A 23,502-nucleotide genomic window follows, 5' to 3' on the forward strand; every position below is an offset into this window, starting at 1 on the left:
GATTCTAAGTGAGTGGAGCACAAGTGGGTTATTAGTGTATTGCCGATAACGTGTGTTTATTGGAGCACAAAGCAAGGAATACAAAGAAGTACTGCAGGATTTTACTTCTATTGCGGTCCAAGCCTGTGTATGTTCTTCTATTTGTGTCCAGGTTCTTATCGCATGTATATTTGCTGCCCAGTAATAAAACTGGAAGTTAGGTAGAGCCATGCCGCCTTCTGCCTTTTGTCTTTGTAGGGTCGCTCTTTTGATGTGTAGATGTTTAGAATTCCAAATAAATGAGGTTATTGTTGAATCTAATTGCTTAAAGAATGATTTATTAATGTATATTGGGATGTTTTGAAATAAAAAAAGGAGCTTAGGAAGAATATTCATCTTAACAGTGTTAATTCTTCCAGCTAGTGTGAGATGAAGGGTTGACCATCTATGCAAGTCTTGTTTAATTTTTTCCATGCAGACGACGAAATTTTGTTGATATAGAACTTTACAAATATTTTGGTAAATAACTTAAACAGCTTATAAACTAACACCAGAATGAGACAGATGGTCATGTTCTTGATGTTTTTTCACATTGCAGGCAGGAATTGTACTGGAAGTGTACATCACCTACATTAAACTCGCATAGTGCTCATATAGTGTCTAAGGAGGAATTTGCTGTAGCCTTAATTGAACTTTCTACTCTTTTTTATATTCTTGCTGGTGTTTTTGTTGCTCTTGGCAGTTTTCTGCTGCGTAGGATGCCCGCTGCTGCCAGCGTCTTTTATATTGGCTGATATAGAGCTCATCATTGTAGATAGCAGTTTCCAGGTCTTGGTGAACACAGACACTAAATAGTCATACTTTTTCAGTGAAGTACACTTTCGCCTCTATTTTGCAAATAAAGTGAATATTGCGGAAAGCGAAACAAAAGCTAGCAAATAAAAAGTGGTATACAAAGCAGTTAAGGACATGACATCTACACAGCCATATTTGAGGCTTTCCTAAACATATGCAGAGCGTGCAATAATGATATGATAAACTTCATTCTATGCAGTATGACATTATTTTTAACTCATTGTTATAACACTAATTATTATATGGTTGGCCTGAAATGGGTAAGGCATGTGCTTATGGGTGAAAGACACAGCAGGTTGAGAAAATTAATGAATGCTTTAAAATTGGAGGTCAGATTAACTCTTTAATTTTCCTTCCTTGGGCTGGGTATAGATAACTATCCATCCAAAAGTCATAGTTTTAGTTTACAAACTTTATTTTCAGCAGTACTGGTTATAGCACTGTATTGGAAATCTTCCACTGCCTTAAATGAAGAAATAGCAATCTGTGCTTCTTTCAAAAGAAATATTACAATTAAAAACGACTCCTTCTCCTGGTATAAAAACCCTTGGCCATATTAGTGTCAAATATATATAGTAGTTGTGACTAGGACAAAGGCATGGTGGCGCAGTGGTAGCGCTGTTGCCTAGCAGTAAGGAGACCTGGGTTCACTTCCCGGGTCCGCCCTGCGCAGAATCTGCATGTTCTCCCCATGTCTGCGTGGGTTTACTCCCACAGTCCAAAGACATGCATGTCAGGTGCATTGGCATTCCTAAATTGTCCCTAGTGTGTGCCCTGCCCGGGATTTGTTTTGTTCCTGCCTTGCACCCTGTGTTGGTTGGGACTGGATCCAGCAGACCCCCGTGACCCATGTTAGGATAATGACTAACTAGGACAGTCATTCAGCTCAATGAAATTGTCCATTGTATTCACATGGATCATTCAGAATAACACCGTCGAGATGTGAAGGACCCTAAAGTCCTGCTGTTCAGCAGACTATGTGGTAATTTATTCCACGTGTAAAGAAAAAAGTTTCTGAGTTTAGCGTGAAATTTGCTCTTAACACGTTTCCAACCATATCACCATGTTCTTGTTGCAGAACTGATTTAAAAGTAACAATTGGGATCCACTGTACTAATTCCCTGTAAAATTTTAAACACTTCAATCATGTCACCTCTTAATCTCCATTTGCTTAAACTAGAAAGGTTCAACTCCGTGACTCGTACCTCTTGGTCCCAGACTCAGCCTACTTGGTCTTCTCTGGACTTTGACAGGTGCATCTGTCTGTTTTTTTGTACTATGGAGACCAAAACTGCATACAGTACTCCAGGTGAGGCTTCACTGGCGAGCTATATCACTTAAGTATAACCTCCCATAACTTGTACCCCACACCTCATGCTATATAACCTAACATCACACCGATTCTTTAAAGCTTATTGTTATATTCTTGACAATTGTTCAGTGGCTGTTTTTTCTTTTTCTGTTTCTTGCTTTTCGTGACTACAACTGCACATTATCTATATCTGTATAAGTCAGTGTATGTAGGTGTTATGTATGTATGTATGTTCCAGCATCATTTCCGAATGGCTGGAGCGATTTTCATGAAACTTGGTACGCATGTTTCTCATTGGTCGACTAAAAATACTGTAGGGTGAAATCATCCCCAACACACCCCCTTCTGGGTAGAGTGGGGTTGATCTTGCGACTGGTCTTGTATGCATGTTATCATTCAGTTGACACTCGAAGTGACCACCAGAGGGCAAACTGGAGCTGACTGCCAGCATTCTTTATGTTTGAGCACCACCGCGCCCCTGTTGCTTTTGAAATTAAATAGAGTTGGCCCGTTCCGAGCGTCCGCTGGATGATAACATACATACAAGACTGCAAGACAAGCACATTAGTGAGCCTTCATTGTTTGTTAATTTATTTTTATTTTTAAATTTGTGTTTTTTTAATTAAATTTTTCTCAAACAATTAAAAAAAAACACTTTATTTTCCTCCCGGGCAATGCCAGGTATTTCAGATAGTTGTTAATAAAAAATTTACTCACTTTAGTTTCGTTGTATAGTGTATTACTTTCCAAAGTACCTGCCGTTGCTTGGGTATATTTGTAGAATGGGTTGAGGAAAGAAAGCAAAAATTTTTGTGTGTGTGTGGTTTTTTTTTTAAATGGTGACCATGTTGCTATTTCTGGCTGTCCCATACACCATCTACACTGCCTCTCTATCAATGTCTCTGATCTTGTGAGTCGAGAATTTGTTCTTTATGGGCCTTATTGAATCCCAGAACTGCAGTATCTCCTTGTTGGTAGGTAATTGTGAACACTGTCATATTCTGACCCATCCTTATAGTTCAAGGTGGACAGCTTAAAGTGCTTAAATTATTAAGAAAAACTGGCAAAGCAGGAGTTAAACAACAGCCCTTTCATTTTTCTTTGTGTTGTGTTGCACTTCCATTCTCGATCAAGCCTCAACCAAAAACTCTCTGCAAAACCACGTAATATTCCTTAGAAGCACCTGACAAGTTGAGAATGTGTTCAACTGGATTTCAGAATTGTGATAACGTCTTGCTGGGTGGGTTGTCACCGTGAACGCTGTCATGTTTGACTCGTCCTCATAGTTCAAGGTTGACACTGCATACTGCTTAAATTATTAAGAGAAGCCGACAAAGCAAGAGTGAAGCAACAAGCCTTTGATTTTCCTTACTGTTGCGCTGCATCACCACTTTTGCTCAAGCCTCACCCAACACGCCTCTCCAAAAGCACACAATACCCCTTTTTATATTACAGTAGATAGAAGTAGCACCTGGTGTTGCCCAGGTAAGTGATGTTTGTCTGCTAGTCTGGCTCCAGGCTGTTCAAATGTCGCACTTGCTCTGAGCCAGTAGGTGGCGCTGGTATGCAGACTGTAGCACAAAGAAAAAAAAAATCCACTGGGACCCCAGGGGTCAAATTTTTGGTTTCCAAAGTAGTCTGTCTTATCTATTTGGTCCTAGAGAGCAGCTATGCAAAATTTGGTCTGAATTGGTGAAAGGGTGTAGGACTGTATATGAAACAGATAGACATTGTATTTTATCCATCCATCCATTTTCTAACCCGCTGAATCCAACACAGGGTCACGGGGTCGGCTGGAGCCAATCCCAGCCAACACAGGGCAGGAACCAATCCTGGGCAGGGTGCCAACCCACCACAGGACACACACAAACACACCCACACACCAAGCACACACTAGGGCCAATTTAGAATCACCAATCCACCTAACCTGCATGCTTTGGATTGTGGGAGGAAACCCACGCAGACATGGGGAGAACATGCAAACTCCACGCAGGGAGGACCCGGAAGCGAACCGGTCTCCTAACTGCGAGGCAGCAGCGCTACCACTGCCACCGTGCGCCCATTGTATTTTATATAATATAAATTGGTTTCTTATGTAAATTACATGTGTTATTTTTCTCCTTTTCAGTTCATTAAAACTTTGGGTAACATCAACATATAATAACTTTACTGGAAGTGTTACATTTGATAATGTTAATAATAAGTGTTATTTTGACAATGCATAATTAGTATTTCAATATATACAGTACACCCCCAAAATTCACGGGGATTACATTCCTAGAGCACCCGCAAATAGTGAAAAACTGCAAATTTTGGATGTGGCAAAAAAAAATGCCTATTTTCATAGTTTAAACCCTAAATATGTCCCAAAAACACTTTAATTTAATTTCAAACTCAGCTTAATACATTACCTAAAATAAAGAATGTAAGGGTAAACCTGTATACTGTACTGCTATGTCTCCTGCAGTGCTAGAATGTAAAATACCGATGTTACCACTTTATTTACTGTAATTCACGTAAGCGCGTTTTTATTGCCAGAAGCCTTACACGGTGTAGCTTGTTTCGGCGGCACCTTGGGGCATTAACCCTTAAACTGCCACATACTTGGGGGTTAATGCATTCCTGGACACCAAATACTTTTTTTGCTGCACTTTAAGTAAACGTCACAATTAAAGAAAAAGTGAAATTTTAATGAAACACATTTTTTTCATGCAAAGAGCATCACAATTACTGCAACACTGATCATTTTACACACTGCTAATGAACTGTGAAAACTATTTAAAAAACTACTGGAACAATATGTACAAAGTGCAACTGACGCCATGGATGTAAATCACTGAGCCAACTGTGCTTAAACTGGCTGCATGCATGCAGGCAGAGGTAAGCGCAGATGCTTGAAGGCTAGACTTAGTGCAGTCTGAACTTCATTCAAACACTTCAAACAAACATGTCTCATGCAGTTGGTTATCGATTAAACAATAGACAAACATCATAGGGGAGCACACAACAACAGGAGCAGAGAATGTCTGGGGGAGGAGGGAGAAACAAAGCAATCAGCTTAAAAGGACAGGTACTGTTCAGGCTTTTATGTAAGCGTATCGTCGCGCGAGAAGCCGGTGATTTATTTATTTTTATGGTGAAGATTCCAAGGATGCACCCAGCCTTGAGAGACAAAAACAAAGCAAACCGGTAATCAAACAGTAAATAAAGAATGTAATGAAAACAAATGAAATGAGAAAACAACGATACCACCCCTGTTCCCCTTATGGCGATTACACATTAAATACAACAAAGCACAAATAAAACACATACAGTAAATCATGAAAAACAGCAACGGATGAAATGTAATGATGAAAATAGTCCAACAACAACATTTATTTATATAGCACATTTTCATACAAAAAAATGTAGCTCAAAGTGCTTTACATAATGAAGAATAGAAAAATAAGAGACACAGTAAGAAAAGAAAATAAGTCAACATTAATTAACATAGAATAAGAGTAAGGTCCAATGGCCAGGGGGACAAAAAAAACAAAAAAAAAAAACTCCAGACGGCCGGAGAAAAAAAAATAAAATCTGCAGGGATTCCAGGCCATAAGACCGCCCAGTCCCCTCTGGGCAATCCAGAGCAGATCCAGTCCAGAGATCTGCAAGGTGAATGGGAATGTACAGATAGTCCTACCGGTAGTTCCTGAAATAGTGAAGATGGGTGGACGGGTCCTCATGTATACAGGCAGGTGGCAGAAACGATCCAGGACAAAATGAATAAGTACAGGTAACCCAACAGAAGGCAGACAGACAGGAATTTGAAACACAAATTACAAAAACGTTTTTTTTTTTTTTTTTGAGTTTGGTCAACGGCCCCCTTTTAAAAGCCACGCTGACATCCTTTGACCTCAACAGCCCCAGCACCCTCAGCAGAAGACCAATCAGAGCCACTGCAGGGACTGCTGGGAGTTGCAGTTTAAAATTTTATTGGCTAGTCCCAAGTCGCGGTTTTCTCTACAGCTGCTTCCTGTTCTCTCTACAGTACAGTAGTGCCAAGAAAAAAGCCATAAAAATTGCTGAGGATATTTGCGGTTTCTGCTAACAATTATTAGTTAGGTTCTAAGGAAAAATCTGCGAATGACTGAGGCCGCGAACTTTGAACCGCAACTTCACGGGAGTCTACTGTACATCTTTGTTCAGCTCATCTTTGTACACTCATGTGTTTAGCCTGTCACAAAAACGACACAAGAAGGTCTGGGGCAGCCACCCGTATAACTGGTTTCCCGGCTGCAAATTTTGAAATAAATGACACCACTGGTATGCACAAATCAGAGTCCAAAACAGAATAGGGTAAAGGTGGAGGCTTTTTAAAGGGGAAGACATGAAGTGAGGTCAAAGGGGTCGGGCTTATAAGGGTCTTCAGGCATAGGCTCGAGTCCGGACATGACATCAAGGGGGCCGGAGCCAGCAAGGCCTTCCTCTATAGGTCCTGACACGGAAGTGACGTCAACAGGGCCAGGTGAACTTCCCATGAATGGTCTGCAGGAAAGCGAGAAAAAGAGTCAGTGCACTCTGCCATATCCCGGTCAGATTCGAAATTGCCCTCACTCAAGCCCTTTAGCTGTCTCCCATGCACACGTGTGTGACAACCTTTTAATAAAATTCAGTTACAAAAAAAGAAAATTTATGAATGGAGAGATTCTTAGTTTTTTTTTTTTTTAACAAAATGAATTACTGAGATTAAAATTTCAGGCTGGTGTGAAACTACAGATACTGTATGTACTTCATTTTCTCTGGAGAGACAGCTTTTAGAAGTAATGCAATAGAACAGTAGAGTGTTGATTCTTTGAAAGGAAAAATAAAGGGAATATATTTTTGTTGATATTGACCTTTTTAAGTTTAGGATGATACGTATGTCACATGTGCTTTGGATTTGGTCACCGTATAGTTAGGCATTTGAGGGTTGTTAAAAGACCACAGACATCCTATCTGACAGAGAGAAGCACAGAATCCTAAGTTGAGGAAGCTGAGATCAAGCTGCCCATTTTAAATGCAAGGAATAAAACAGGGAGCCTAGTGTTCTCCCTTCCTGCCTATAGCCATAGAAAGTGGTCCCTGACTGGGGACCATGGTGGCTGTGTTGCCATCTTACAAAATGGGTAACCTAATGAATGTCTAACTTACCTGTTGCTTTAAGTGCCCCACAAGGCCTAGAGGTACAAGAGGTACAACTACCCCTCGCTGCAGCCATTCAAATGGGGCGTCCCCCAGTATGGGTCAAGTTAAATGTCTAATTCTGCCCATATTTGCTTGGCATCATCATTCATGTAATGAAATAATCCTTACATTTTCTTAACATACATTTACACTTTCTGTCTTTACTGTCTTCCATTATTAATTGATGCCATACTTTGCACAATAAATCATACTTCTACAAGTTAAAACACAGATTTAATTACAAGCAACTCATCGGCAATAAACAATTGCTAATCATATAATGTTACTGAATCATTTCACTGCATGAAGAATTCCAGTGCTTATCACCTTAACCCAATACAATTAAAGTAGCAGAAATGTCATATTTACCTGTTGTAATTTATACTAAGAAAACTAAAAAATAAATACTAAAGAATTAACATGACATTTAACAATCCTGAAGGGCCCCAGTGGCTGCACGTTTTCATTGTAGTCCTTTTCTTAATTAGTGTGCTGTTTTTCGTGCTAATTCACTTCTTTTGAATTAATTTTAATTGACTTGCTCTTGAAGACTCAGACACATTAATTCTTTCAGTTTCCTTAATTAGCAGCCAAACAATAAAGAGATACGAAATGAGCCAAAACACGACAAGCAAACTGTGTCTGAAAATGAAGAAGGATGAAGGTGTCAGGAATGTTGATCTGCTCAGGTCCACAAAACATTTTTGAAGAGTTCTTAGAAAAGAGAAAACTAACAATTTTGGAAATGTCTGCTATTGCACAATGAGAGCAGCAACAAGCCATGGAATTAAAGAATGGGCTTAATTAACAACAAGACTCGGCTCCGAATTAAGCAACTGGTCAGAGTGAAATTGGTTGGAGTTTGAGGCCCTGACTTAGTTGGTCTTCTGTTGGCTCACTCGCTTCACATTTAATTTCTGTTTGGGTGCCATTTAAGCAAAAAAATGAAGCAATTCAGAGGAACAACGAAGAAAATAAGGAGAACAAATCTTAAAAATTAAGAAAATTTGAAGTAATTAATTAAGAAAAGTACTAAAATGAAAATCTGCAGTCACTGTGGCCCTCCAGGACCAGACTTGCAGACCGCTCGTGCATGAGTTTCACATTAAAGAGCACATTTAGCATCTTCATGTTATTACACTATTAATACCGCACTTCAAAAAATAGATTGAAACTTTCAAAACCTTTTCCAAAATATGTATAATATATTATGGACATTTCTATGTTTATTTACTTACAACATTAACTAGTTACATACCTGGAAAGGGAAATACAGTATAATAACAGAAACCCTAACTTCGTGGCTCTTTCCACTGAAGCAAGGAATGAGTCTCTGTGTCAAGAACTTCCATTACTCCTTTTTGCGAAGCATAAATAATCAATCAAGCTGCTGTTCCTGCTGAAGCATACCAATACAGAAAAAAGCATCTGATCAACAACATAAGGAATGATATTCTTGAACCAAAACTGTTTCCTTTTTCATTTACATTTAAACAAGTTAAACAGAGAGCACAGCATGAACCTACTTAATTAAAAAACATTGTTTGCTTGGACTGAACAAATTAGATCAATCTGACAAGCAGGAACTGCAAGTCAGACATCACACAAAGCAACAATGGCATAAGGCGCATTTCCATACTGTAGATACGTTGCTTGTGAAGTTTGTAGACCTGAAATCATTCAGAGAAAATGAGTAAAATACGCACATCATGAATAAATGGCAGACGTGACCTATAAAAAGTGTTGAGGACCATTTACCTGTAGCTTATCTTTTCACACAACCTAAACTGAACTGGGTGGCACAATGGGTAGCACTGCTGCCTCACAATTAGGAGACCTGGGTTTGCTTCCCGGGTCCTCCCTGCGTGGAGTTTGCATGTTCTCCCCGTATGTGTGTGGGTTTCCTCTGGGTGGTCCGGTTTCCTCCCACAGTCCAAAGACATGCAGGTTAGGTGCATTGGCGATCCTAAATTGTCCCTGCGGTGGGCTGGCGCCCTGCCCGGGAATTTGTTCCTGCCTTGCACTCTGTGTTGGCTGGCATTGTCTCCGGCGGACCCCTGTGGTTGGGATGTAGTGGGTTGGATAATGAATGGATAAACTGAACTGAATGTTGATGCATAGTCATCCATACAGTCCATTCGTATGCCACTTGATAAAAATCTTTATTTTGCTATGATTCATGTTTAGCTCATATTGTTAATGTAATATGTTCAATAAACTTAACAAAATCTCACTAGTCTGGCAATATTTAAATTAGCCTTGTTTAAGACATACCTTTCAGTTCAATGAAGGGTAAAAATGGGACACTTTTTGTATCAAAACGCCAAAGCCTTATATGAAATTAAGTTTTAAGTTAAGGATTGATTTATGAATGGGGTACTTAGACTTTGTCATCAAAACATGCAATATTTTAATGTTGCTTTCTAATAATGAAAAAAAATCTTTGTACCAGTAACAACTTCATCAAGTTAAACTGCATGCAACAGAACAGTTTGTGGACATTTATTTGCATTCAAGTCACCTAACATATATACCATATGACCAAACGTTTACGAATGTCTGACCATCACACCTATATGAGGTTGTTGGACTTCCATTCCAAGGCCATGGGCATTAAAATGGATTTGACCACCTATCCTTCTGTGGCCCCACACTCCTCTGGAGCGGGTATCCACAAGATTTTTGGAGTATGTCTGTGAGAATCTGGGCCCACTCACCCCCAAATTGGACTGGACTGCCAATACTGATGCTCTATGTAAGAAAGCTCAAAGCAGACTATACTTTCTGAGAAGGTTGGCATCCTTCAACATCTGCAGTAAGATGCTGCAGATGTTCTACCAGACGGTTGTGGCGAGTGCCCTCTTCTACGCGGTGGTGTGCTGGGGTGGCAGCATAAAGATGAAAGACGCCTCACGCCTGGACAAACTTGTTAAGAAGGCAGGCTCTATTGTAGGATTAAAGTTGGACAGTTTAACATCTGTGGCAGAGCGACGGGCACTAAGCAAACTCCTGTCAATCCTGAATAATCCACTGCATCCACTTAACAGTGTCATCTCCAGACAGAGGAGTAGCTTCAGTGACAAACTTTTGTCACCATCCTGCTCCACTGACAGACTGAGGAGATCGTTCCTCCCCCACACTATGCGACTCTTCAATTCCACCCGAGGGAGTAAATGCTAACATTAATTTTATTTTAATTTTTTTCATTTTTATTACTATTTAATTTAATATTGTTTCTTTGTATCAGTATACTGCTGCTGGATTATGTGAATTTCCCCTTGGGATTAATAAAGTATCTATCTATCTATCTATCTATCTAAAGAGCATTTATGAGGTCAGGTACTGATGTTGGACCACAAGACGTGGATCACAATTGGCATTCCAGTTCATCCAGCTCAAGGTGTTTAAATGGGTTGACGTGCAAGCCTCCATATCTTTATGGACCTGACTTTGTGTGAAGGGGCACAGTTATGCTGGAATAGAAAAATGCCTTCCCTAAACTAGGCTGGTAGTGCACAATTGTCTTAAAATGTCCTTGAATGCCGTAACATTAACAGTAACCTTCACTGTAAAAGCATTTCCTCCTCCACCAAACGTCAAAGTAGTCTATGCAGTCTGGGCAGTATTGTTGTCCTGGCATCCCCTAAACCCATCTGCCAGAATAAGAGACAGCCAAGCATGATTCATCACTCCATTGATCACATATCCACAGAGTCTAATGGCAGTCTAGATGACAATTGCCCTTAGGCTTGTGTGCAGCTGCACGGTCATGGAGAACCACTTTGTGAAGCTCCTGACACACAGTTCTTGTGCTGATGATTGCTTCCAGTGGCAATTTGGAACTCTAGTGAGTGATGCAACAGAGGAGAAGTGAGTTTTATGTAATATGCGCGTCCGCACTCATAGATAGGTCCTACTCTGTGAGTTTGTGTGGTCTTTCACTTCATGGTTGAGCTGCCAGTTGCTCCTAGACACTTTCACTTCACAATCATGGCACCAGCAATTGACTGGGGAAGATCTAACAGAATGGGAATTTCATGTGCTGACTTGTGGCAAAGGTGGCATCCTATGACAGTGCCACATTTAAAGACACTGAACTCCAGTACGACCCACTCTACTGCCAGTGTTTGTCAGTGGAGATTGTATGACTATGTGCTCTATACACCTGTTAATAGTGGGCACAGCTGATAGACCTGCTCAATCATTTGGAGGATTACCCACATACCTTTGGCCATATGGTGTATATTGAGGACCCTATGTAGATGTTAACATAACTTTCCTCTTCATAATGTACAGGAGCAGCAGCAGCATCACAGATAGTTGATCAGTCTGCTACCCACCTATCTAGTCGAACAGCAAACATTGGGTTTGGCCAATGAAAATGATCAGACTGGGTTGGGCTAAACATTTAACTCCTCCCAGATTTAGCCCGGCTCCACTCCAACAGACAAATCAAGGACCCTTTCTAGGGGTAGAAAGGCACATGGGGCCATTGGAGAGACTTTTGTGCCTGCTGTTCCTATAAACAAAGCAAGATATCCGTCATCTTAGAAACTGTTCAGTGGTTTGGGTACTAAAAGTAATGTCGGGACACAAAGCCAGTGAGTCTACTGTCGTGAAGAGAGTAAAAGAGGTGGCTCACTGGAAGGCAGAAGGAGCCAAAGTCAAGAAAGAAACAGAAAATGAGCACGGGATAAGCGTTAGTGCAGTAGGTTAAAAGATGGCGAGTCTGAAGTCTATACCTTCCCAGATATACAGAGTTTCAAGTTGGTACCAGCAGCACAAACAACTATAATTTGTGTTTATCTGTCTATTGGTTTTTGCCTTGCATTCTCCCTTTATTTTTCATTTTAACTTTATGATAAATTCTGTTTTTACAATATGCTGTGTTTATATCAGTGTTTTTAGCATTATTCCAGAAGTTGGGAGACACCTTCTGCAAAAAATACTTACAGTGGCAGATAAAGAACAGTCTTGAGTCATCTTTACAAAAGAATTTCAAAATGGGCGGCCACTGGACCCTCACCATGTGAGCTACAAGGCTCTCCAGCACAAAACAGGTAAGTCTTAAGAGTGCGGTTCCTTTTATCAACATAAACCATATTTATTATTTTTTTATTTTACATATAATAGGTAGGAAGCACTGCAGTTACACCAGTGAACACACAGATAAATGGTACTTTCTATCAACACCCCTCTACTCGTTGCCATTAAGTACCATCCAAAGGTCCCAAAATAGTTAATTATTGCAAGTCTTAGGTAAATATGTGATTGAAAGCAATGAGAATTCTTATAGGTAAACTGTTATCTGAAACAAATAAAATAAAAAGTTAAATGTTAGGCATGACCTCATCTTCTAATCTAAATGTGCTGACACAACAGGTGTCAGGATGTCCAAGTTAAACAGGCAGGCAGTTTCTCTTACACTGTTAGTTAAACAACGCGTTCACCAGGAAAATAAAGCAGAAGAAAAGTGAAATTTAGAGCAAAGGAATTAAACAAAGAAAAAAAGATGTTTGGGGAAGAAAACCTAAGAGATGGTTTAATGATAACAACTTAAAGTAGATTTGAAAAGGCCTGAAAACAATCACAGGACTGGTGTGAACTTTCCATCAGACAAGGACCGCGCGATTTTTGCGGATGAACAAAATGACTTTTTTATAACATTTGAAACCCAAAATGCACAAGTAAGGGAGATGCCAGAAATATCACTGGGATGAAGGTTTAGTTTAAGTGAGGTGGAGAAGTTAAAAACCAACAGGGCAGTGGGGTCGGCTCCTGCAGTCCTGCTTTAATAAATCCCTTTTGGCTCTGGATTTTCTGTTTTTATGGGAAAAATTATTTTGTGAGATATTCTACCTTTGGGCTGTCCAGGAAGCTCAAAAATGAAAAAACAAAAAAATGACCACTATTATTATACAACCAGTAACGGCACACAGCACAATAACGTGCCATAAATACACTTGACTTGATCATTCCTAGTTTTCGTCCTCTTTTTCTGCACGTTTAACATTCGTTTGCTCAGAGGTTGATGCGCTTGCTGCTTCCTTAGCAGCTCTTCTTTTCTCCACCCTAGCGGCCCGCTTCTTCTCTTTCTTTCGTTGGCATCTTTTCGCATTAAAACTGATTAAGTCAGTGTTTGAGTTGCAGTTACTTATTACGTTTTCTTTCATTTTTCATTGCCCACTAAATTGTTCAATCTGCCTCAGAAATGATTTAAGATATGAAGACGTTGGGGAAGTTATGGCGAAGTTGGTAGGGATGAGAACTGCGCCCGTATGCATATGCCGTATGGCCGCCCTGCTGGCCGCAGCTGAGACTTGATTCTACAATAAAATAAAAAGAGGAATAACCTTGGAGGCCAATCATCACCCTGAAAGCAGGCAGTAGACGCCATGTAATATATGTGTACCAAATTTCAGGTCAATAGGTCAAACGGTTTGCAAGGTACAGGGGATTTAAAATCCTGGACAGACACACGAACAGCCACAGCAGTGTATTATATATAAAGATAGCTGCCAAATACTTCCATCTTCTTGAGGAAATAAAACTGAAAGTGGAGCTACTTACTATGTGGTACACAGAAGCATCCATTTTCACTTCGGTGTTTTGTGGACTGCATGCCACCAGGCGGCACCCAAATCAACTGCCACTTCTCTCCAGTCTGCGCTAATAGCATAATAAATAAGGAGAAAATAGAAATTATAGTGATAGGCAATAATGGATATAATATGGTTATTAGAAAAACTTAATGCATTAGTATTAAAAGGCAAGATGGAGGTAAAGAATTTAGGGGTAACTGTTGACTGTGACCTGAATTTTAAATCGCATATTAATCAGATCACTAGGACAGCATTTTTTAGAGTTTTTAGAGTTAGACCTCTTATAATATTGCATGATGCTGAGAAATTAGTTCACGCTTTTGTTTTTAGTCGACTAGATTACCGTAACGCACTCCTCTCAGGACCACCCAAAAAAGACATCAATCGATTACAACTTGTGCAGAATGCAGCTGCTAGAATCTTAACTAGGAAAAGAAAATCCGAGAACATCACCCCAGTTTTGATGTCACTACACTGGTTACCTGTGACATTTAGAAAATACTGCTTATGGTTTACAAAGCCTTAAATAATCTCGCTCCATCTTATATATCGGAGTGTCTTACACCTTACACTCCAAATCGTAACCTTAGATCTTCAAATGAGTGTCTACTTAGAATTCCAAGAGCTAAACTTAAAAGAAGTGGTGAGGCGGCCTTCTGCTGTTATGCACCTAAAATCTGGAATAGCCTGCCAATAAAAATTCACCAGGCTGATACAGTAGAGCACTTTAAAACACTGCTGAAAACACATTACTTTAACATGGCTTTCTCTTAGCTTCATTTTAGTTTAATCCTGATATTCTGTTGTGGAATGTGACTCAGACACAGACAGACGGACAACGGTTTCGCACCCAACACACTCATATTTATTATCTACAATATTTACAATATAGTCCAGTGCACAACCCAGTGCCTCCAGCACCGATCCTCCAAAGTCCAGGCCTCTCTTCCCAGTGCCTTCCTTCTGGCCGCCTCCACTCCTCTCTCTGAGCTCCATCCTCTTCCACCCAACTCTTGCCCCCGAATGAAGGGAGGCGGCCCCTTATATACCAGCCCGGATGGGCTCCAGCTGCTTCCCAGCAGTCCTCTGCGGACACACCCCCGTGTGGCGGAAGTGCCGGCTGCGCACCCAAAAGCTCTCTGGGTGTGCCCAGTCTTCTTCCCCCCAGCACTTCCTAGTGTGGCGGAAGTGCTGAAGTCCAGGGTTCTTCAGGCACCGGGGCACCCCCTGGCGGTGACCACGGGCCCCTACAGGGTTGAGCTTCCAAGCTCTGCACCCGTGGCCCCCAGTGCAACCAGTGTGGTCGCCCCCTCGTGGTCTGGAGGAGGCATAAGCCCTCCTCCGGTCCTCCTGGGCGTCCCGGCTGGGTTCCACCCCCAGCCGTCTGCCACACTGTATATGCATTTAATTATCATTATCATTCCTGGTGGCTCCGTAATCCATACTAATCCCTACTTTCTCTGCTGTTCTTTTTCTGGTGTTCTGTGGTGGCAATCAGCCCTGCCATCACCACCTGAACAAAGCACCATGATGTCCTTACATTGATGGATTAAAGGCCAGAAGTCCACATGACCACCATCATCAAGTTCTTCCATGTGAACCCTGAATACTACGAGGACTGATTGAGATCATTTATGTTAGGTAGAATGCCTAGAGGGGGCTGGGTGGTCTCGTGGCCTTGGAGCCCCTACAGATTTTTTTTTTTCTCCAGCCGTCTGGAGTTTTTTTTGTTTTTTCAGTCATCCCTGGCAATCAAACCTTACTTTTATTCTGTTAATTAGTGTTCCCTAATTCTGTTTTCTTATTTATTTTGTCTTTTTTCATTTTCTTCATCATGTAAAGCACTTTGAGCTACATTGTTTGTATGAAAATAAGCTATATAAATAAATGTTGTTGTTGTTGTAGGACGCCCCTACAATGCACCTGTGCTTTACAAAAATGGCTCCATATATGTGTACTAGTAGTAGGATGTCAGGGCCGAAAGGGTTAAGCAGCTCTCTCCAGTTTTTCTTTTGCTTTTTAACTGGTCCCTGACTTGTGCTGCTGTACCTGAGCTGTGGAAACACTCGGTCATTAGCCCATTTTCTAAGGTCTCCAGACCTTCTATAGACCACTCACCTTCATCCCAAGGAAATGCTTTGAACACTTGGTAAAAACATTTCAAGATAACCACAGATTTGCTTACTGTGCAAACAGAGGTGTGGAAGATGATCTGCTGGTCACCTTCCATCAAAGCTGCACTTTTCTTGATAAGCCTGGTTCATACGACCAAGTGCTATTTCTGGATTTTTCAATACTATCCAGCCTCACCTACTGATTGAGAAACTGAACAGTAGGAATGTTAATCCATTTATTACATTATGGATTCAGGACTTTCTTTTAAATCTTTCACAGACAGTCAAAGTTCAGGACACTTTTTCAAAAGTCATTCATTCAGACATAGGCAGTCCACCAGGATATGTTTTATCACACATTACATTTTACTCTGTACACAAGCGACCTGAGACAGAACAATGAGCACTATTCTATTATCAAGTATGCAGATGACTCCATGCTGATAGGGCGCATATCTGGGGAGGATGTAAGCCATTAGTTGAATCACGTGGACTGTTTGGTTCAAACTAAATAAGGGGACAACAGATATCTTGGTGATTGGCAAAAATGGATATAATGAGGACATTAGAAATAAACATGCTGTATTAGGCTTAAAAGTCAAGACTGAGGTAAAGAATGTAGGAGTAATTATTGACTCTGGCCTTAATGTTAAATCACATATTAATCAAATCATTAGGACATCATTTTTTCACTTAAGAAATTTAGCAAAAATTAGACCTCTTATAACTTTGCAAGATGCTGAAAAATTAGTGGCGGCACGGTGGCGTAGTGGTAGTGCTGCTGCCTCGCAGTTAGGAGACCTGGGTTCGCTTCCCGGGTCCTCCCTGCATGGAGTTTGCATGTTCTCCCTGTGTCTGCGTGGGTTTCCTCCCACAGTCCAAAGACATGCCAGTTAGGTGGATTGGCGATTCTAAATTGGCCCTAGTGTGTGCTTGGCGTGTTTGTATGTGTCCTGCAGTGGGTTGGCACCCCTGCCCAGGATTGGTTCCTGCCTTGTGCCCTGTGTTGGCTGGGATTGGCTCCAGCAGACCCCCGTGACCCTGTGTTCGGATTCAGCGGGTTGGAAAATGGATGGATGGATGAAAAATTAGTTCATGCTTTTGTTTTTTAGCCGACTAGATTACCGTAACACACTCCTCTCATGACCACCCAAAAAAAAGTCAATCGATTGCAACGAGTGCAGAATGCAGCTGCCAGAATCTTAACTAGGAGAAGAAAATCCAAACACATCTCTCCAGTTTTTCATGCCATTTGCGCCTAAACACAGAACAAATTACTTTCTTTTTAACAGGCTTGTAGAACAGTTGCCTTTTTGACTAGGGAATGATAAACCAAATGAATGTAATGATTACAGTACATGATTTGAATATGACTGAGATTAACAGTTTTAGCAGCACAGCTGCCATAGCTCATCTTAACATTAATTGTTGCTTACAGTTCTTTCATTTTAAAACAGACATGGCCACCCTGCTTACTAAACCAGTACAGCCATAAGGATGAGCATACATGGAAAGAGTTAAATTAACAATCCATTCCAAAACGATGGAGGCTCACATCAAAGAGAAGGTTCTGCTTCTCCAAAATTATAAATTACAATGCAAGAAATCCAAGAATCTTGTTTACAGCCATTGGCAATCCTTTGCACCTGGCTCTATCTGCTGAATGGACTCTTTAACCATCAGGAGGTTAAACATAAAGCTTTTGCAGCATTCTTTTCAGAAAAGATATCTAACATAAGATGTATTATACCACAGACTTCAAGCACAAACCTAGTTAAACCTCAATGTAGTGGAGAGAGCTAGATAAAATATGCCTACCTGATCTTCGTAGAATAATTACTTAGTCATCACCATCGACATGTGTCCTTAAGACTGTTCTTGCCTTGTGCCCAATGCTTGCTGAGATAGACTCTGGCTTCCCTGTGACCCTGTTTTCTGGATAAGTAGGTTTGGAAAATGGATGGATGGGTTGCCTAATGTAGCTGAGAAAGTAGCCCGCAGTTTCTCCTACATGCCAAAGATGTCAGTGTTTGATCGAATCGTGACTCCGGGTTGGCCCAGTATGAGTGAGTGTGGGTGTGTGCATCAGTATACTGTGATGGACTGGCGTCCCACCCAGAGGTGTTCCTGTCTTGTACGCAGTGTTGGCAGGACAGGCCCTAGCTCCCTGCAAACTAAGAAAATAGAAGCTTAAATGATAATTTAACCTTTGATCCAATATATGAACATTATTTATTTGTTAGTACACTGCACTGAGCAGCCATTTTATTAAGTATACTGACCCAAAACAGAGCTGGTCTCCCCCATTCATTGGTCAGCACAGATATGCTAGTTCATATTGACACCATTTTGTTCTACCAAGGTTTAAAAAAAATTACTCAGTAGTGTATTTCTCTAATAAACAGCTCATTCCACCTCACCCTACAGACGTTTCATTGTATTCAGATCACGTGACTGGGGAGGCTGCTGCTTTAAGATAAATTTGGTGTCATGGTCCTGGAACCATTCCAACATTTTAAAAGCCTTGTGACATAGATCATGATACTGATGAAAAGCTGTATTTGCAGACAGGTACACTGCTGCCATAAAGACATGGGTACACCTGAAAGAGCAAAAGTGTTCACACACAGTATACTGCACTGCACATTCAAACGCCACTGGCCTCATATCAAAGGGATCAATTTGTTACATTAAATTACATTTGTCTACCAATGTTAACAAGACTGTAGGCATATGATACCTAGCAGCATATTCAATAACTACACCCTACTGCTGTTTATTTTCTAAGCAATTCTGGAAATTTTAGGGTGCCCACCCTATAAATACAGTGTATATATATATATATATATATATATATATATATATATATATATATATATATATATATACACACATACATATATATATAATACAGGTAAAATTCCGTTACAACAAATATCTTTACAACGAAATTTTCCTTACAACAAAATATTTTTATGGTCCCGACTGTTTCCCCATATGAAACGAGTGTATAGAAATCTTGTTACTATGAAGTACATTCAACAGATACTTTCATTACAATGAAGTGACCTTGAAATTCCTGAATGTATCATCCACAGGGCAGCTAGTTCTGTGGCCGCAGCTCAGTTATGCACAACGATCCCCCAAACAGAAACACTGTCATTTTTTTTTTCTTTCTTCGAACTTTCCTCGTACTGTTTTTTTGTTGTTTTTGTTTTTGGTGGTTTTCAGTGATACCTTTTGCTTATTGCTCGTCAAACATCCATTGGAATTTAACTCATTGTCACCCTCCTACAGAAATGGCAGACATGAAAAAACAATAATAGTTCAATTCAGTTCAAAACTTTTCATTTTTGCAGCTCTCAATTGCGGCAAAAAGAAAAAAGACATTGCCAGTGAATTCGGAACTTTGCCAGCGACACTGTCAACTTTCTTCAAAGACTGAGCAAAAAAAGTAGAAAAAACTCAGGTTGCAAATGTATGTGAACTGCTGCATTTGAAGACGTCAAAAAGGTCGTTTTTATGTGGTTCAGTGATGCTCGTTCAAGAAACATTCCTATTAATGCGGCACTCATTCAAGAAAATGTGAGGTTTCTAAACTCACTTGGGACTTCCCCCAACTAGACAGCACATAGAAGAGCGTCCTGAAGTGCGATCACCGTGTCTGTGGAAGACTGTTGATGCATTACTGGGGCAACAGCAGGCCCACAGCTCTGCTATGGCTCTTCACCGAAGGAAACAGAAAAGATCTTGATTGGTGATAAAAGGAACATTGTAAATGCAGGGAACAGGATTACTTGGTCACTAACCTACCTGACTGCTGTGTCTGTGTATAGCAGAGTGGTAGATCACGCTACAATAAATAACCGTGCTGTTCCTGTTTCAAGCTGAATAAAGCTGGTTTTTCTAAAGTACTGAGACTCAGCCTCATGTTTTGGGGTGTAAGACAGGGACTTATAGCCCAACCCTGATCTTTTATGATTCGCTTCTGTGGCCCTTCACTGCACCGCTGTGAGCCTGCTGTTGCCCTGCCTCGGCAACGGACAAACAGTCTTCCACAGACGTGGCAATCACGCTTCTGGACGCACTTCAGCGTGTCATTCCCATTGGGTGGGGCATCCCAAAAGAATTCAGAAACCTCACAATATGAAGAAGAAGAAAAGGATGATTTGGCTTCTGATTGATAATTGTGCTGCCCACAACAGGCTTCCGCATTTAGATAATATTCGCGCTGAATTCTTCCCAACCAATTGCATGGCAGTGCTTCAGCCATTGGGTTTGGGCATCATTCGCACCCTGAAAGTGTATTATCGCAAGGAAATGCTGAGAAAAATTCTCGTCAGCATAACTTGTAGGCAGGAGAAGATTAAAATTAATCTAAAAGAAGCTATTTGAATGATTGCAAACGCCTGGATGCAAGTTAAAGAAAGCACTATAGTAACAAATACAGAATCTCATTACAACGAAATTTTCATTACAACAAAATATTTTTTAGGGCCCTGGCAGTTTGTTGTAACATACATATATATATACATATGCACATATATACATACATATATACATATACACATATATATACATATACGTATATATATATACACTGTGGTCCGACGCCCAGGAGGACTGGAGGAGGGCTTGTGCCTCCTCCAGACCGCGAGGGGGCGCCCATCCTGGTTATGTTGGGGCCTCGGGTACAGGACTTGGAAGCCCAGCCCTGTAGGGACCTGTGGCCACCGCCAGGCAGCGCCCCGGTGCCGGAATATCCCGTGTGGTACCCGGCCAGGGCTGGAGCCCAGCTGGGACGCCTAGGAGGACCGGAGGAGGGCTTGTGCCTCCTCCAGACCGCAAGGGGGCGATCACCCTGGTTGTATTGGGGGCCACGGGTAGAGGGCTTGGAAGCCCAACCCTGTAGGGGCCCGTGGCCACCTCCAGGCAGCGCCCCGATGCCTGAGGAACCCTGGAGCCTGGGGAAGAAGACAGGAGACACCCGGACGGCTTCCGGGTGCACAGCTGGCACTTCCGCCACACAGGGGTGTGTCCAAAGGGGAGTGCCGGGAAGCAACTGGAGCCCATCCGGGTTCCTACTTAAGGGGCCGCCTCCTCCAGTCATCGGCAGAAGTCGGGTGGAAGAGGACGGAGCTGGAGGGAGGACTAGAGGCGGCCAGGAGAAAGGCAGAGAAACTGTGTGGCCTGGACATTGGGGGAATCAGTGCTGGAGGCACTGGGGTTTGTAGTGCACGTTAAAATTGTAAATAAGTCTTGTAAATAAACGGTCTGTGGTGGAACCATGTTGTCCATCTGCCTGTGTCCGGGTCCCAGTCCACAACACACACGCATATATATATACACACAGACACATATATGAACACATGAATATTTACACATATATACACACACATATATACATATATACAATATATATATATATATTGTCACACACGTGCACATGGAAGGCAGCTAAAGGGCTTGAGTAAGGACAGTTCCAAGACATACCGGGATGTGGCAGAGTGCACTGACTCTTTTTCTCCCTTGCCTGCAGGACATTCACGGGAGATTCCACCTGGTCCTCTTGACATCACTTCCGGGACCGAGCCAATGGAAGGAGACCTTGCTGGCTCCGGCCCCTGTGATGTCACGTCTGGGCTCGCACCAATGACAGGAGACCTCCATGAGCCCGACCCCTTTGACTTCACTTCCTGTCTTCCCCTTTAAAAGCCTCCACCTTTTCCCTATTCCCTCAGTTCTGTATTGGACTCGGTTTTGAGCACAGCAGTGCTATCATTTAAAAGACGATTTGCAGCCAGGATACCAAATTATATGGTGGCTGCCCCAAATCTTGCTATGTCTCATTGTGAGTTTTGTGACAATATATTCCCACACAGATATATATATACATAGGGTCATTACATACCAAGACAGTAGGACAGACAATTTGGCTGGCTGGACAAAGAAGCAACTTTGTGCCCGACCTGAAATAAAGTATTGCTTGGGCCCACAGATGAACGAAGTAGTGAGCAGTTCCATTCCCAGTATGGCAGGTGGCAGTGGTCCTTTTGTGGCAGCCCCTTTGGGACACCCACAGGGGTAATTGGGAGTTGGAGTCTGAAAGTGCAACCCTGTTGGTGTCTCTGGGTGCCAATAGAGGGCACTGTCAGGGGAGGACATCCCTACTTTCTGTATGACCCAGAAGTGCTTCCAGGAAGACACGGTGTGGCACCAGAAGTGTTCCAGGGTCCAGTTTGAAATGAAGCCTATCACCTGACATTGGGGAGTCAGAGTCGGGAGGCGGTGGGCAACACTTAATTGGAGGAAAGGAGGAGGACGAAACTGGATGATTTATTGGTATTGTCATCGAGCTTTGTAGAGGTGATCATTTGTGAAGGTGCTGTAGTTTAGTAAATATTTTTTACAAACCGGATTCCAAAAAAGTTGGAATGCAATGATGTGGAGATGGCAAATGTCAATATTTTATTTGTAATAGAACGTAGATGACAGATCAAACATTTAATCTGAGTAAATGTATCATTTTAAAGGAAAAATATGTTGATTCAAAATTTCACGGTGTCAACAAATCCCAAAAAAGTTGGGACAAGTAGCAATAAGAGGCTGGAAAAAGTAAATTTGAGCATAACAAAGAACAGGAAGACCAATAAACACTAATTAGGTCAATTGGCAACATGATTGGGTATAAAAAGAGCTTCTCAGAGTGGCAGTGTCTCTCAGAAGCCAAGATGAGTAGAGGATCACCAATTCCCACAATGTTGCGCAGAAAGATAGTGGAGCAATATCAGAAAGGTGTTACCCAGCGAAAAATTGCAAAGACTTTGCATCTATCATCATCAACTGTGCATAACATCATCCGAAGATTCAGAGAATCTGGAACAATCTCTGTGCGTAAGGGTCAAGGCCGTAAAACCATACTGGATGCCTGTGATCTCCGGCCTTTAAACGACACTGCACCACAAACAGGAATGCTACTGTAAAGGAAATCACAGAATGGGCTCAGGAATACTTCCAGAAACCATTGTCAGTAACAACAATCCACCGTGCCATCTGCCGTAGCCAGCTGAAACTCTACAGTGCAAAGAAGAAGCCATCTCTAAGCAAGATCCACAAGCTCAGGCGTTTTATGTTCTGTGGTCAGACGAGTCACGATTCAAGTTCTTTTGGAAATCTGGGATGCCATGTCATCCGGACCAAAGAGGACAAGGACAACCCAAGTTGTTATCAACGCTCAGTTCAGAAGCCTGCATCTCTGATGGTATGGGGTTGCATGAGTGCGTGTGGCATGGGCAGCTTGCATGTCTGGAAAGGCACCATCAATGCAGAAAAATATATTCAGGTTCGAGAACAACATATGCTCCCATCCAGACGTCATCTCTTTCAGGGAAGACCCTGCATTTTTCAACAACATAACGCCAGACCACATTCTGCA

At 41.6% G+C, this 23,502-nt stretch overlaps 1 long non-coding RNA gene across 3 annotated transcripts in view; it reads left to right on the forward strand.

The window, feature by feature from the left end:
- The window catches only part of LOC120516144, a 32,074-nt gene that overhangs the window by 5,392 nt on the left and 3,180 nt on the right, over window positions 1-23,502 (forward strand). For 2 of the 3 annotated variants that reach the window (XR_005630795.1, XR_005630793.1), the window contains one exon: window positions 12,251-12,411. This is a non-coding gene — a long non-coding RNA (uncharacterized LOC120516144). Of the gene's footprint in view, window positions 1-12,250; window positions 12,412-21,606; window positions 21,636-23,502 lie in introns of those variants that run through there. The other variant, XR_005630794.1, reaches the window with a different exon arrangement.

This window comes from Polypterus senegalus, chromosome 15 (assembly GCF_016835505.1).
Source record: "Polypterus senegalus isolate Bchr_013 chromosome 15, ASM1683550v1, whole genome shotgun sequence".
Classification (NCBI taxonomy): Eukaryota; Metazoa; Chordata; class Cladistia; order Polypteriformes; family Polypteridae; genus Polypterus; species Polypterus senegalus.